This window comes from Lithobates pipiens, unplaced genomic scaffold (assembly GCF_037356315.1).
Source record: "Lithobates pipiens isolate NorthernLeopardFrog02 unplaced genomic scaffold, aLitPip1_a1.2 Scaffold_8, whole genome shotgun sequence".
NCBI lineage: Eukaryota > Metazoa > Chordata > Amphibia > Anura > Ranidae > Lithobates > Lithobates pipiens.
This window is the reverse complement of record NW_027507903.1, coordinates 526196735-526212547: the sequence shown is the minus strand read 5'-3', so window position 1 is coordinate 526212547 and position 15813 is coordinate 526196735.

The window sequence follows — 15813 nt, the reverse complement described above, 5'->3', positions numbered from 1 at the left end:
CCTGGCTCTTCTTCTCCTCCTCCTACTCCATCCTCCTCCCTCTCCTCCTCGGCTGACTCCTCCTTTTCCGCTGTTAGCGTCTCTTCCGCTGCGCTGCCCAAGATCCCCAGAACCTATTCGACATGCCAGGTGAGATGCTGCCATGCTGTGCTGCGTCTGTTGTGCCTGGAAGCCAAGAGCCACACTGGCCCTGCACTCCTTTCAGCTTTGCGTTCACAGGCAGATCAGTGACTAACACCTCTCAATTTGACAGTTAGTAAAGTGGTATGTGACAACGGTGCTAATCTGCTTAACGCAATGAAACAGGGCAAAATTACACACCTGCCATGCATGGCACATGTCTTAAACTTGGTCGTGCAGCGATTCCTTGTCAAATACCCTGGGGTCCAGGACATCTTGCGGCAGGCAAGGAAAATCTCGGCCCATTTCAGAAGATCCTACACGGCCATGGCTGGCCTTGCTGACATTCAGCGGCTACACAATCTGCTGGTCAGACGTCTTATTTGCGATTGCCCGATGCGATGGAACTCGACCTTCTATATGCTTGATAGGCTGCTCCAGCAGAAACGTGCAGTTAACGACTACCTGTACGAACTCTGTGGCAGAACAGGTTTATGGGAGCTTGTTTTTTTTCACCGCGACAGTGGCTGCTCATGCGCGACGCATGCTGACTTCTGCAGCCATTTGATGAGATCACCAAACTGGTCAGTTGCAGCCATGGTGCCATCAGTGACATCGTACCTTACGCCTTCTTTATGGAGCGTGCATTGCGTCGTGTCATTGATCAAGTCGTGGAGGAGCAGGAAGATGAGGAATTCGCAATGCTGGATGAATTCCCGGAGTGGCTACTCTATCTGAGACAAGTCAACAACAGGAATCTGAAGAGGAGTCAGAGGAGGATGGTGCCGGGGCGGATGAGGAGCAAGAAGAGCATGCTTTAAACCTTTCTGGGATCCCTGTTGTTGTGCGTGGATGGAGAGAGGAGAACGAGGAGGACGACATTATCCTGGATGATGAGCAGGAGCCTGGCCACCACACCACTTCCAGTTTAGTGCAAATGGGGGCCTTCATGCTCCAGTGTTTTAAACGGGACCCCCGCATAAAAAGCATAAAGGTCAAGGACCAGTACTGGGTGGCAACGTACTTAGACCCCCGGTACAAACACAAAATGGTGGAAATGTTACCACCATCACAGTGGGCTGTCAGAATGGAGCATTTACAGGCCTTGCTTCGAGAAATGCTGCATTCTGCTTTTGCGTGCTCTGGCAGAGGAGGAGTTGCGGGTACCAATCCAACAGCGCTTGCAAGAAGAGGGCGGTTTGCAGATGTGTTGGTGACTTCTGATATGAGGTCATTCTTTCAGCCGACCCATCGACAGGTGTCATCCGGATCCAGCATCAGGGAACGACTACATCGGGTTAACGGCCGATGTGGACATTCTGAGAAATGATGAACCTCTGGACTACTGGGTGGGCAGGCTTGCCCCTCGTCCAGTGTCCTGTCCAAAAGGATGTTCAGCGCAGCAGGGGGGGTCATGACCGATAAGCGCTCTCGCCTAGCTCACAACAGTGTTGACTACCTCACATTTATAAAAATGAATGAGGCATGGATCTCAGAGGAATTCAACACATGTGACCAGTAGACCATGTATATGCATAACTCTATAAATGATTTATTTAATCTAGAACACTGACCTTTTTTCTACCTTTGCCTCACTTCCTTGTACAAAAAAAGCACACTATACTATATGGCCGTACCCTCCTGTTTGAAGAGGTTGAGCGGTTTCATATTTTTGGGTCTCGCAGCGAGTTGCTGGTATCAGTGCTGGTATCAGTGCTCTCTATCTCGGTGGTGGTGTGGTGTCAGTGCTCTTTCAATCACCGTGCTGGTGTGGTGTCAGTGCTCTCTATCACGGTGCTGATGTCAGTGAACTCTCTCTATCTCGGTGCTGGTGTCAGTGCTCTCTATCTCGGTGCTGGTATCAGTGCTCTCTATCTCGGTGCTGGTATCAGTGCTCTCTATCTCGGTAGTGGTGTGGTCTCAGTGCTCTCTATCTCGGTGCTGGTATCAGTGCTCTCTATCACGGTGCTGGTGTCCGTGCTCTCTCTCTATCTCAGTGCTGTGTCAGTGCTCTCTCTCTCGGTGCTGGTGTGGTCTCAGTGCTCTCTATCACGGTGCTGGTGTCAGTGCTCTCTATCATGGCGCTGGTGTCAGTGCTCTCTATCTCGGTGCTGGTGTCAGTGCTCTCTATCATGGTGCTGGTGTCAGTGCTCTATATATTGGTGCTGGTGTGGTGTCAGTGCTATCTATCATCTGCTGGTGTCAGTGTTCTCTATCACGGTGCTGGTGTCAGTGCTCTATATCTCGGTGCTGGTGTCAGTGCTCTCTATCTCAGTGCTGGTGTCAGTGCTCTCTATCACGGTGCTGGTGTCAGTGCTCAGTCTCTATCGTGGAGCTGGTTTCAGACAGTGAGGGAGATAGCAGAGGAGAAGCCAATCAGCAGGCAGTGCCAGCACCATGGCTGAGGATCAGCACTGGACTGGCACCTCCAGACCACCGCAGTGGAGCCCTGCATAGGTGGGGGTAAGGGCTGGGCAGAGGGAGGGGCTCAAGCACAGGTTGGCACACTGGGACACTGGCAGAGGACTGCGCTGCCCTGACTGTGGCACTGATCATCTCCTGCACCCCCTTCATAGCCTGGCCTGACCTTGCCTCTCCTCCATGGCCTTCATGCGCTGCTGAATTGTCAAAATTTCACAGATGAAAAAAGAATGCTTGTCGTTGTCGATCTCAGATTCACTTAATACTTTTGTTATGTCAGTGTCCATGTGGTGGGACTGTGTGTGCACAGCTAGTAAGTATTTTGTGGCTGAAAGTATGACCTGGAGGTTTTTAAGGTTCGCCTGCCATTAAAGTCAATGGGGTACTTTTGGCCACATTCGCGTTTCGCGTTCGTGAAACGTCCCGTCGGAAGTTCGTCCATCACTATACATGAGGAAATGGTCTCAGATTTTGCAGCATGACATTGTCAAGGCTGGCTTAGCCCTTCTTTCTCTGGGCTGGCTGCTCAGCTGTTGGCTAATTGTCAGCTATCATCTCTCTCCACAGTTACCAGCTGTTCTTGATAATGCTCGTCTGACCTGTCTACTTACTTCACTTACTGCTCACTTCATCTCTGCCTTTGCCTTGGTCACATCACAAGAAACCATCTCCTGCGGTTCTGTTTAAAGACTGGCTTGCTGACATCCCTTCTGGCTCCTTATCCTGCTTGCTATTGCTCCACTTGGATCCCTGACTTCTGGCCTGGCTGATTTCCCGATCTGGTTATTGAACTCTGGCCTGGCTGACTACTCAATCCGGTTATTGGTTATTGGCTATGCTTTGACTACACTTTTTCTATTTACCTTTTTTATTTTATTTAATAAACAAGTGTGATTTAATTGTACTTGTACTGTCTCGGTCTGATCCATGGCTTCTGACAGTAGGTGAAGGCCATGAATTCAGAAGATGCAGTCAATCCACTTGTTGGTAATATTTTTTCCAGATTGGATGAGCAAGATCACAGCATGGATCAGTTTGCCATGGCGTTACAAACGCTCCTGAGTCGCACGGCTCACCTGGAATCCCCCACTGTGGCTGCTATGGTACAACCTGAGTCGCAGGCCATCCCTGCTGCTGCGCCAGTCTCTGTGCTGGCACCCACCTCGAGTATTACCTCTATAAGAGGTATGTCTGGTTCCGCTCCACTTCCCCAGCGATTTGGGGGCGATCCAGTTCAATGCAGAGGGTTTCTCAATCAGGTTGGGATATACTTTGAGATGCTGCCCCAGTTATTTCATATGGACAGAAGCAAAGTAGGTTTCATTATATCTTTGCTTTCTGAGAGAACCTTGGCCTGAGCTTACCCTCTATGGGAGATGCAAAAACCTGTTGTCTTGAGTTACCCTGAGTTTGTGGCTTCCTTTAAAAGGGTATTTGACATTCCCGCACGCTCCGCTTCTGCTGCCAAGTACCTCGTGTCCATCAAACAGAGTACGAGAACTGTTGCCGACTACGCCATTGAATTCCGTACTCTGGCAGCAGAGGTTGCTTGGAACAATGAGGCCCTCGTGGCTGCTTTTTTCATGGTCTCTCGGATTCCATCAAGGATGAGATAGCAGCCTGAGATATACCTACTGAGCAGGAGAGCTTGATCTCATTTGCCATCCTCATTGACTCCAGGCTCAGAGAAAGACTTTTCTTTATTTTTCCAATTTAAAAGAGTTTATTAAGCCAATAAACAGATACAATCGAAAACAAAAGTTACATCATACTACTGTATACAGCCAAATATCCAACAGGTAAACAGTGAATCTGAGCTTGTCTTCAAAAGAAAAGAGAGTGTACATTTGTCACCCAAGTAACATCTCCATTATAAAACGGTTTCAAAACGTAATCCAAGTGTATACATAGGCACCTTGAAATCAGGACAATAAATCGAATTGTACGTAAAAATCAGTAATCAGGTATCTGTAGTTTTGGCTATGAGATTTAAAGATAGGAACAGATAAAGGGAAATGAAGAAAGAAATAAAAGAAAAAGAAAAAAGAAAAAAAAGCAGGTACGAACGAAGGCAGAGAAGCGTAAGAAAGAGCCAGGCGACGGCGGAGAGCGACCCCCTCTCCACGGAGGGTGTCTGTCATCACCTCCCCTCCGGGCCCGAAGGGGAGGGGGAACCGGAGAGCCACAATCCACCCAGTGGAGGAGTATCGCAATCAGCCCCCAGTGAGTCTAGAAAAAGCATCTGAATACCTGAAAACTACCCATGGGGACCAGGTTGTATGAAATCTGTCAGCCGTTTCATCCGCAATAGCGAGCGTCTCCTCCATTGCGTAAATGAAGTTAACCGAACCCAACCATTCTTTCACCGACGGTATCAGTTGAGATTTCCAATATTTGGGGATCAACGATTTTGCTGCCATTAAAAGGTGTTTGGTCAGGGATCTTTTATATCTCCCCAGAGGGAAGTCAGAAATGTGAAGCAGGCAACAGGCCGGGGAGAGAGTCATCTTGGTTTCTGTAATCTGTCTAACTAGTCCCAGCACTTGATCCCAAAAGCTACTTATCTTAGGGCAGTTCCACCAGATATGCAGCATATCGCCCTTAGCCTCGCCGCATCTCCAACACAAGTCTGAGGACAGCGGGTACCATCTCTTCACTTTGTCCGGAGTGGCATACCAATGAGAGAGAAGTTTATATGAATTCTCCTGCAATCTAGTGCTAATAGAGCACTTATGCGCTAGTATACAAGCATTTTGCCATTGCATGTCCGTAAACTGTGTTTGGAGATCCGACTCCCACTGAGCCCTGAATCTGGGTGCGTCCTGGTCCCCGAGGTTGTGTAAGAATGAGTATAAGATGGATGTGGTTCTCGCCACTGGTTCGCTCTTGTGACATAAGGATTCGAAGGTGGTGAGATCCCCCAACATGGTCTGTTTTCTCTTGGGTGTCAGTATGTAGTGGCAAGCTTGTCTATAACTCCAAAAGGGTAGCGCTCGAAGGGAAACGTCGCCCTGTAAATCGGTGTACGAACGCGTCTGACCCGCCGATATAAAGTGAGAGGCAAGAATAAGAGAAGAATCAGCAAGTAAGAAAGACCCCGTCTCCAGGCCTGGGGGGAAATCTGGATTTTGGGTCAAGGGGGACATAGGGCCTGGACTGTCGCTATCCGGTGTGCGGCCACAAGTTTATGGAAAATTTTTAGAGTGGCCCTGATTAGAGGGTGTTGTGCTAAGCCCGCTGGATATTTGTTCCAAGGTATCCAGGGTGAAAATTTTAGAGGCGTTCGCGAGAAACTTTCCTCTAGGGAGACCCAGTCCTTTCTGTTGGCGTGACAGTGCCAGTCAATAATGCGTGCGAGATGCGTCGCCTGATAGTAACGTTTAAAGTCGGGAAACCCCAATCCTCCCTCTGTTTTAGGGCGCGTTAGGGTGCGTAAACAAATACGGGGTTTCTTATCAGCCCATAGAAATTTCCGCAATATAGAGTGTAGATGTTTGAAAAAATTAGCTGGGAGTTCGACAGGCAAAGTGTGGAGTAAATACAAAACCCTGGGTAATGTCACCATTTTAATGATGGCTGCCCTGCCAAACCAGGAAAAATGTTTAAGTGACCACTTGGTCAAGTCTATTTGAAAGACTTTTTTTTAACCACTTCAGCCCCGTACCATTTTGCTGGCCAAAGACCAGACCACTTTTTGCGATTCGGCACTGCGTCGTTCTAACTGACAATTGCGCGGTCATGCGACGTGGTTCCCAAACAAAATTGACATCCTTTTTTCCCCACAAATAGAGCTTTCTTTTGGTGGTATTTGATCACCCCTGCGGTTTTTATTTTTTGCGCTATAAACAAAAATAGAGCGACAATTTTGGAAAAAATTCATTATTTTTTTACTTTTTGTTATAATAAATATCCCCCAAAAATATATAAAAAAAACTTTTTTTTCCCTCAGTTTAGGCTGATACGTATTATTCTACATATTTTTGGTAAAAAAAAATTGCTATAAGCAATTATTGATTGGTTTGCGCAAAAGTTATAGCGTTTACAAAATAGGGGATAGTTTTATGACATTTTTATTAATAATTTTTTTTTTACTAGTAATGGCGGCGTTCAGCAATTTTTATTGTGACTGCAACATTATGGCGGACACATGGGACATATTTGACACATTTTTTGGACCATTGTCATTTATGCAGCAATCACTGCTATACAAATGCAGTGATTCCTGTGTAAATGACACTGGCAGTGAAGGGGTTAACCAGTGAGTGGCAGTGTAGGGGTTAAGTGTTCCTAGAGGCATGTTACTAACTGTGGGGGGCTGGGATTTATTTTAGTGAACACTGATCTCTGCTCCAATCACATGGAGCAGAGATCAGTGTCACTTGTTGCTAGGCAGAACGGGGAGATGCTGTTTACAACGGCATCTCCCAGTTCAGCCACCCCGTGAGACGATCACGGGTATGTCTGTGGCATCGAGTCCACAGGACCCGCGAGCAGACTCACGGGGGTCCCGACCAGCATGCGAGCGGGCAGGGCGGCTTTTAAGATTGGACGTACCTGTACGCCAATATACCTGCCCGTGCCATTCTGCCGATGTACATCGGCGGGCGCCGGTCAGGAAGTGGTTAAGGAGCGCTTGCGGAAGCCTCCTGTACATTTGCCTCTGAGCTTTGCAGTCCCTCGCTCACCTCCCATGGCTCCTGGTACCGAGTCAGTCAGTGAAGATGAACCCATGCACCTGGGCTTCACATGTCTCTGCGGATGAGAGAGCCTTTAGGAGGAGGGAGAGATTGTGCCTTTATTGTGGCCAGGCAGGTCATTTTTTGAAGTCTTGTCCTACCCATCGAGGGAACACCCAAACCTTGAGGTCCTGTCATGGACAGACCTTAGGTGGCGTTGTTTTGTCCCCAGTTATCCAGAAAGATAAGCCCCTGGTTTTGGTCACCCTTTCTTGGGCTGAGTCGTCAATCAAGATACAGGCTCTAATCGACTGTGGGGCTACAGGCCTGTTCATTGATGCTGCATTTGTCCAACGACATAGACCTAGAAACATCAGTTCATCCATCCCCCATTAAGGGGTAGGTATTTGGCCATGGGCGGGATTATTTGAGGGGTGGGGGGATGGGGATGAACTGATGTTTCTAGGTCTATGTCGTTGGCCCACATGTATTGTGCAATATTCTTGTTTCATATATTTGTTTTTATATGTATATTTTTTTTTTCTTCTTTTCGATTTGTTTTCCCTTTTCTTTTTATATTCTGTTTTGTATAGAACTTCTACTATCCTCCTTGGATTTGTTTTCTATTCACCCCTGAGGAAGCCATCGGTATGGCGAAACATTTAGGGAAAGATTGATCAGACCGAATCTAAAGGCCAATACCATCTGTGCCCAACATGCTCTATATTTAAGGCTGTCTGATAATTGGAGAGAATATATACATTGTATGTTTTAGTATGTCACTGTATCTTTGTCTATGTTGGCTTTATATTGTCTATTGTTATACTTTTTTTACTCTGTGTGATATTTATTAAAAATTGTGATAATATAATTTATGGTTTTCTTTCTATTCTTCTTTTGAATTTGGCACCGCAATAATCCCTTTTTCTCGCGCTCTCTTTTTTTTCAACTACTATCGGAAGTTTATTCATAACTTTTCTTCTCTGGTTAAGCCCCTGACTGATATGACCAGAAAGGACGGTAATCCACAGAGTTGGTCTCCAGAGTCCATTAAGGCCTTTGAAACTCAAGGTTTCCTTTGTTTCTGCTCCTGTATTGGCACATCCTGATCCTACGTTTCCTTTTATCCTAGAAGATGATGCTTTTGAGACTGGAGTTGGCGCCCTTCTGTCTCAACGTCCTAACCCTGAGAGCGCTATGCATCCTTGTGGCTACTTTTCCAAGAAATTGTCACCTGCTGAGTGCAATTATGAGATTGGCGACAGAGAGCTGTTGGCGATCATTTTGAAGGTACCACTGTGCCGGTTCTTATTCTTACTGACCATGAGAATCTTACATTCTTGTCTGAGGCTAAGAGCCTCTCTCCCAGAAGGGCGTGATTGGCTCTTTTCTTGTCGAGTTTTAATTACATTGTCTCATTCTTACCCAATACTAAGAATGTAAGGGCCGACAGTTTTCCTCCACTTCCAAGTCAGAGTCGGTTCCGGTTCCTGTGATTCCTCCTGATCGTATCTTGGCTATGGTTCGCACCAGTCTTACTTCTCCTTTGGGTGACAGAATTCTTGCTGCTCAGGTCCATGCTCCTGAGAAACCTTGTGACCGCTGCTTTGTCCCAGAGAGTCTCCGTACTACCGTGCTCCAGACTTACCATTCTCCCAAGGCAGCTGGCCATCCTGGGAAGTATCAACTCATTTGGGCCATTTCCCAACAATTCTGGTGGCCTAGTTTACGGGCTGATGTTACTGCCTTTGTAGCTGCCTGTTCCGTGTGTGCTCAAAGTAAGACTCCACGACACCTTCCTGTGGGTCTCCTACAACCCATACCCAATGGAGAGAGGCCCTGGACCCACATGTCAATGGATTTCATTGTGGAGTTTCCCAACTCCCAAGGCAACACTGTTAACCTTATGGTGGTTGACCGGTTCTCAAAGATGTGTCATTGTATTCAACTTAAGAAGTTGCCTTCCTCTAAGAAACTGGCTTCCATTTTTGCTCGGCATATCTTTTGCTTACTTACATAGTATGTAATAAGAAAACCAGTATTCACACTGGATATATAAGTAATATTTATTGTTAAACACGCACATAAGAAATAAGAAATAAGAAAACCAACACCGATATTGTATATATAAGTAATAATTTTTTGCTAAACACGTGCAGTTTTTCTAATAATTTTAAGGCACTTATTTGTATGCACTTAGATGCACAAACATAGGGTTAATTAAAATTTTCTACTTTTTGCCCCCTCCTTTATGCAAAGGAGGAGGATCTAGGCATAGGCAGCTTTAACCCTTTAAGATTTTGCTCAGGAATTTTCTCTTTTCTGTTTGTAACATTTACAGAATTAGTCCGTAGCGCAATCTTATTGATTTATTTGTTATTTATATCTTTTGCTTACATGGGCTACCCAAGGTGATTGTCTCGGACAGGGGCAGTCAGTTTGTCTCCCGGTTCTGGCAAGCCTTTTGTGCACAGTTGGTAATCCAGCTTGCTTTCTCTTCTGTGTACCACCCGCAGTCTAATGGGGCCGCACAGCGAGCCAATCAGTTCTTGGAGCAATTCCTATGTTGCTATATTTCTGACCACCATAAAAACTGGTCAGACCTATTACCATGGGCAGAGTTTGCTCACAACAGTGCCTTGAATGCTGCCTCCCGATTGTCTCCATTTATGGCAAATTATGGTTTCCAACCTTCCATGTTGCCTGACTCATTTGTTCCACAGAGTATTCCTGCATTAGAGGAGCATCTCCCTGGTCTTCGTTCCACTTGGGTACAATTCCAGGAGGCTTTGCGTCATGCTAATGATAGGTACAGACTCCATGCTGACCGAAGACGTCTGCCTGCGCCTTCCCACCAGGTTGGGGACAGGGTCTGGCTGTCATCTCGCAACCTCTGACTTCGTGTTCCCTCACTGAAGTTTGCACCTCGGTTTATTGGGCCTTTCCGTATCCTTCGCAGGATTATCCCAGTGGCTTACGCGTTAAACCTTCCTCTAGTATGCGCATATCAAATTAGTTTAATGTCTCCTAAATGAAACCGTTGGTCTGCAACCAATTTACCACCTCGGTGCCACGTCCTCAGCCTATTCAGGTTGAGAACCATGAGGAGCATGAGCTATAATCCATTGTTGACTCTCGTAGGTTCCATGGACGCATACAGTACCTGGTGCATTGGAAGGGGTACGGTCCGGAGGAACGCTCCTGGGTTTCATCCTCGGACGTACAAGCTCCTGTCCTCCTTCGTGAGTTCCATAGACATTTTCCCCTCAAGCCCGGTGGGCCTCTGATGGAGAGGGATCATTGAGGAGGGGGTACTGTCAGGGCTGGCTTAGCCTTTCCTTCTCTGGGCTGGCTGCTCAGCTGTCGGCTAATTGCCAGCTCTCATCTCTCTCCACAGTTACCAGCCGTTGCTGATCATGCTCGTCTGACCTGCCTACTTAAATCTTTGATTCATGGTTTCGGACAGACATCTCCCTGCTAGATTGGGGGAGCATATGGAAGCACACTTCCAGAATCTCTCGATGTGTGATCCATAAGGAAACTGCATACAAAGTCCTGATGCACTGGTACAGGACCCCAGATATTCTACACGCCCGTAATCGTTCAATCTCAAAACAATGATGGAGATGTAATAGCAATGTTGGCTCTCACTACCATATTTTCTGGGAGTGTCCTCTTGTCCACCAATTTTGGCTCAAAGTCCAGAAATTGTTAGAGACACTGGTTGGTAACCCCGTCCCTCTGACACCCCTGCACTATTTGTTGGGTCTCCCTTTTCCTGGTGTTTCTAAGGCTTTGTGTAAAGGATTAGCATCAAGTGTAGAGCTTGAAGGACACCGCCAGTTGCTGGTTCTTCTTTTTAAGGGCTTTGTTTGCCCATTTTTATTAAAAGAAAGTCCAACAAACAAAGATAGGTTTCCCTCGCAGGGGTTTCAGCATTCATAGTTTCATAGTTAGTAAGGTTGAATAAAGACACCAGTCCGTCCAGTTCAACCTGAGTGAGTGTCTACAATAGACCCCATCCCTGTACATTGCACACTCACATTGGTCCCTACCCTCAAGGTGCCCACAATCCAAGGTCCCCATTCATATACTAGGGCCAAATTTGGACAGAAGCTTGTGGGAGGAAACCAGAGTACCCGGAGGAAACCCACGCAGGCACAGGGAGAACATGCAAACTCCAGGCAGGTAGTGTCGTGGTTGGGATTTGAACCAGCGACCCTTCTTACTGCCAGGTGAGAGTGCTAACCACTACACCACTACACCACCACATTCCTTTTCATCAACAAAATTATATTCAGCCTAGTTGGCTCTCACTTGCAGCACTGCTGCTCTTGCCTTACACTCCAGGCCCTTGTCTGTCTCCTACAGACTGTTTCACCGACCACCTTGGTGCACACAGCTAGCAGCCTCTTGTTGCACTGGCTCCCCCATGGAGTCCTCCTGACTCCTGGTACTCAGACTTCCTATCTGCCAGGGTGGAGCCCAGAACCATGGTCAGGTCAGTACTAAGAGCCCAGCACACACCTGCCCAAGCAGTATGCTGGCTGTTCTCAAAATCAGGACCCAGGACTAGGGATTCCATCCCACCTGGATCTCTCAGAAATCCCTTAGCGCCAGGTCCCAGAGTGCACTTTAGAAAACACTGAGGAAACTGAAAGGCCAGTTTCCTCTTCATGTTACATGCTCCCTGGAGCCCCTCTACCCGTCTGGTTTAGAATTCTAGGTCACATCCTCCTTCTAGACCCTGGCAGGGCAATGCTCTGCCACAGTAGACTGATGTATTTTATTTTATTGGCTGCCAAAAGGGTCATTCCTAGGTTATGGTTGTCCACTTCACCCCCAACACTCCCGCATTTGATCACCACTGTGGCTGACATACGTAGATTGGAGCATTTGACGGCTGTAGTGGAGGATACGGAGCAGAAATGTTATAAAACATGGTCAACATGGGAAAAGTCTGTATATGGTTCTCAAGGAAATGATCCTAGTTAGTTAAATTTAGATACATACATATCCTTGTGAGATTATATGCTAAACATTTTTCTTTTTGTACAGATCTTTCTGTGAGGTTAAATAGTATGTTTATATTGCCTCTATAACCCCTTTACGGATAAGGTAGAGGGTTGTTTCAACTTTTATTCTTTATGGGTCTGACTTTCTCCCACTCAAGTTAACACTCGAATCACATCGCTATTCCTCTATTTGTACAGATTATGTGTGCCTTGTAGCTCTCTAAGACAGTATATACCTGCATTGTTTCAAATGTTAATGTTTCATGTGTATTTTCTTCTGTAATACTTGCAAAAACTCATAAATAAACAATTAAAAAATTTTTTAGCTGACTATTGTCCATTGGGCTATTGTAGTGTGAAATTGCACTTTAAGGTAAACTGAATGAACATTCTCACTTTAGCACAACTGCATTGACAACTCAACAATTTTGAAATACTGCAAACGCCGGAACTTGACTGTATACTTTGAAAAACCTTTATTGGTAAAAGTTCATGGTTAAGACGATAGTACCAAAGCTAAAGCGTTTAGTCTAAGAAGCTTTAGTCATTGCTTATGTACCACCGTCTTAACCATGGACTTTTACCAATAAAGGATTTTGAAATTTACAACCAACCTCCTGTGTTTGCAGCATTTGGAAGCTATACAGGGGTGAGCTGTAGAGCTGACACTCCATAGGTCATATTGGCTGAGAGGTAAAGCTTGTGTCATTATTTTGAATAGCCCTCTAACTGCTTCAATTGCTGCCAAAATAGTTTTTTAATAAAACTTACTCTCACAGTTAGCATAAACTACAAAAAAAATATGAAAGCTTATTTAGCAGTTCAATGGCAAACAATCTTTAATCTCTGCTGGATACATATCCTTCTATAGTCATTAATTTAATGTGACCTGTTTAAACTTTATATTCACAGCAGATCTATTATGTTAAAAGATGTCACAGTTTATTGAGGCTTGTTGATTGTTTTCCCATTTTTTTTCTTCATTTATATTATTTGAAAGCATGGAATGGCAGGTGATCCTGTTGAATAATTCTAAAGTAATTTTAATAGAGTGAAGAATTTTAGAAAAAAGCACATTTGCAAAGAAATAAATCATATTTTATGTTGTTGCATGTAGCATTTTGGGAAATTAATCGTCCATCGGAATGATAATATGACTAGACCAGAGAAATCCCTATTCATTTCTATGTTAAAGTCCTGGAGCTAAGCAAGGGGATAAAGTCTACTTTTCTATTAAGACAAATATATCAAGCTAATATCTTCCATCTGGCAATGGGGAATTTTTAAAGCATTAATGCATTTGTTTTGTGTTTTACTGTGCTTTTTTAATTATGTAGAAATATTATGCTAGCTAACTAACATAAGGGATTTTATCATGTTATTATTTTAAAGACCATATGCAGGCCACGCCATTCTCTGTCACTTTACAGATGAGCACCAACATGTAGTACCTCACTCACTGCCACTGCACTGATATACACTTTTACATAGGCCTCCTCTAAACTGAATAGCACTTCTGCCCTTGTCATCACTGCCCTGATGTTCATCTCTGCACTGGATGATATTGCACCAATAACCACTCACCATCACTCCAGCAATGTGCACATTCACAGTGTTGTCACTGCAGCTTTGCACACTGCTACACTGGTTACACAAATGTGTATTTTTTTTGGTATTATGACCACTAATGCACACGTCTATTCTTAAGTTGGGCTCTAGTCATGTTGTCTTTTCATATTTTATTGCTAAAGTCTAGGGATAAACCGAACACCCCCCCCCCCCCACACCCCGTCTCGAACATCGGGCTCATCCCTAGTGAAGTCAGCAGGGAGGGTTTAGGGGATGCAGGATACCCAAAGATAGCACAAAAACAGGACAGGTAGTCTGAAATTTACAGTAGGCTAGTTGAAATGTATCTCTCTTTAATAAATCTGGCTCTTGAGTCTCTGTTTCCTAATGTGTGTACACATAAGCCCGAATTAACATGCATGTGCAGCAGTGACTTTTGGTTCCCAATTTAAGACATAACAGAGCTATGGAGTGACCTGTGACCAGACCTGCATCCAGTTTTTCCTGTGTTTTTGACCCATCCCTGCGGCACCCCCACCCCAAAGCACCTTGTCCCCATGTTGATGAGGACAAGGGCCTCTTCCTGACAACCCTGGCCGTTGGTTGTCAGGGTCTGTGGGAGAGGGGGTTATCAGAATCTGAGAGCCCCCTTTAATAAGGGGGCCCCCAGATACCAGCCCCCCACCCTATGTGAATGAGTATTGGGGTACCATGTACCCCTACCCATTCCCCTGTTAAAAAAAAGTGTAAAGAAAAAAACACAACACATGTTTTTAAAACAATTTATTGCACAGCTCCGGTGGTCTTCCGTCTTGGGGGGTCTTCTCGCTGGACTCCTCCGCTATCTTCTGCTAGCTCTTTTACTAGCGGAAGAGCCCGGCTTTCTTCTTCGTCGCCACAACTGTCCGGGGGTCTTCTTCCGACTTCGGGGGTATTGTCCCCCTCTTCGGGGGTTTTGTCTCCCTCTTTGGGCGGCGGCGGCAGCGACAGAAGACCGGGCCACCGCTAGTAAAAGAGCTGGAAGAAGAAAGGTCCGCTCGTTCGGAAAGTCCGGCAGACCTCTGCTGCAAAGTCTGGCGGTTTGTCCACCGGACTAAGTCCGCCGGATAGTTCGATCATGTGTACCCGGCATAAGGATAACTGTGTTGCCCTGGGAGTTGGGTAACTCCACAATGAAATCCATATACAAGTGGGTCCAGGGCCTCTCTCTATTGGGTATGAGTTGTAGGAGGCCCACTGGAAGATATCACATAGTTTTACTCTGAGCACACATGGAACAGGCAGCTAGGAAAGTGGTCACATCAGCACATAGACAAGGGCACCAGAATTGTCGGGAAATGGCCCAAAAGAGTTGATTCTTCCCAGGTTGGCCAGTAGCCTTGGGAAAATGGTAAGTCTGGAGCATGGCAGTATGGAGATTCTCTTGGACAAAAGCAGTGGTCACAAGGTTTCTCAGGGGGAGCATGGACCTGAGCAGCAAGAATTTTGTCACCCAAAGGAGAAGTAAGACTGGTACAAACCATAGCCAAAATTTGATCAGGAGGAATCACAGGAACCAGAACCGACTCCAACTTGGAAGTGGAGTATAATTGTTGTGACAAGGAATCAGCCCTTACATTCTTAGTACTGGGTAAGGATGAGACAATGTAATTGAAACTTGACAAGAAAAGAAGCCCATCGTGCCTTTCTGGGAGAGAGACGTTTAGCCTCAGACAAGAATGTGAGATTCTTATGGTCAGTAAGAATGAGAACCGGCACAGTGGTACCTTTGAGGAGATGTTTCTATTCTTTCAGGGCTAAAATGATCGTCAACAGCTCTCTGTCACCAATCTGGTAATTGCACTCCGCAGTTGACAATTTCTTGGAAAAATAGCCACAAGGATTCAAAGCGCTCTCAGAGGTAGGACGTTGAGACAGAAGGACGCCAACTCCAGTCTCAGAAGCATCAACCTCAAGGATAAAAGGTAACGTAGGATCAGGATGTGCCAACACAGGAGTAGAAACAAAGGCAG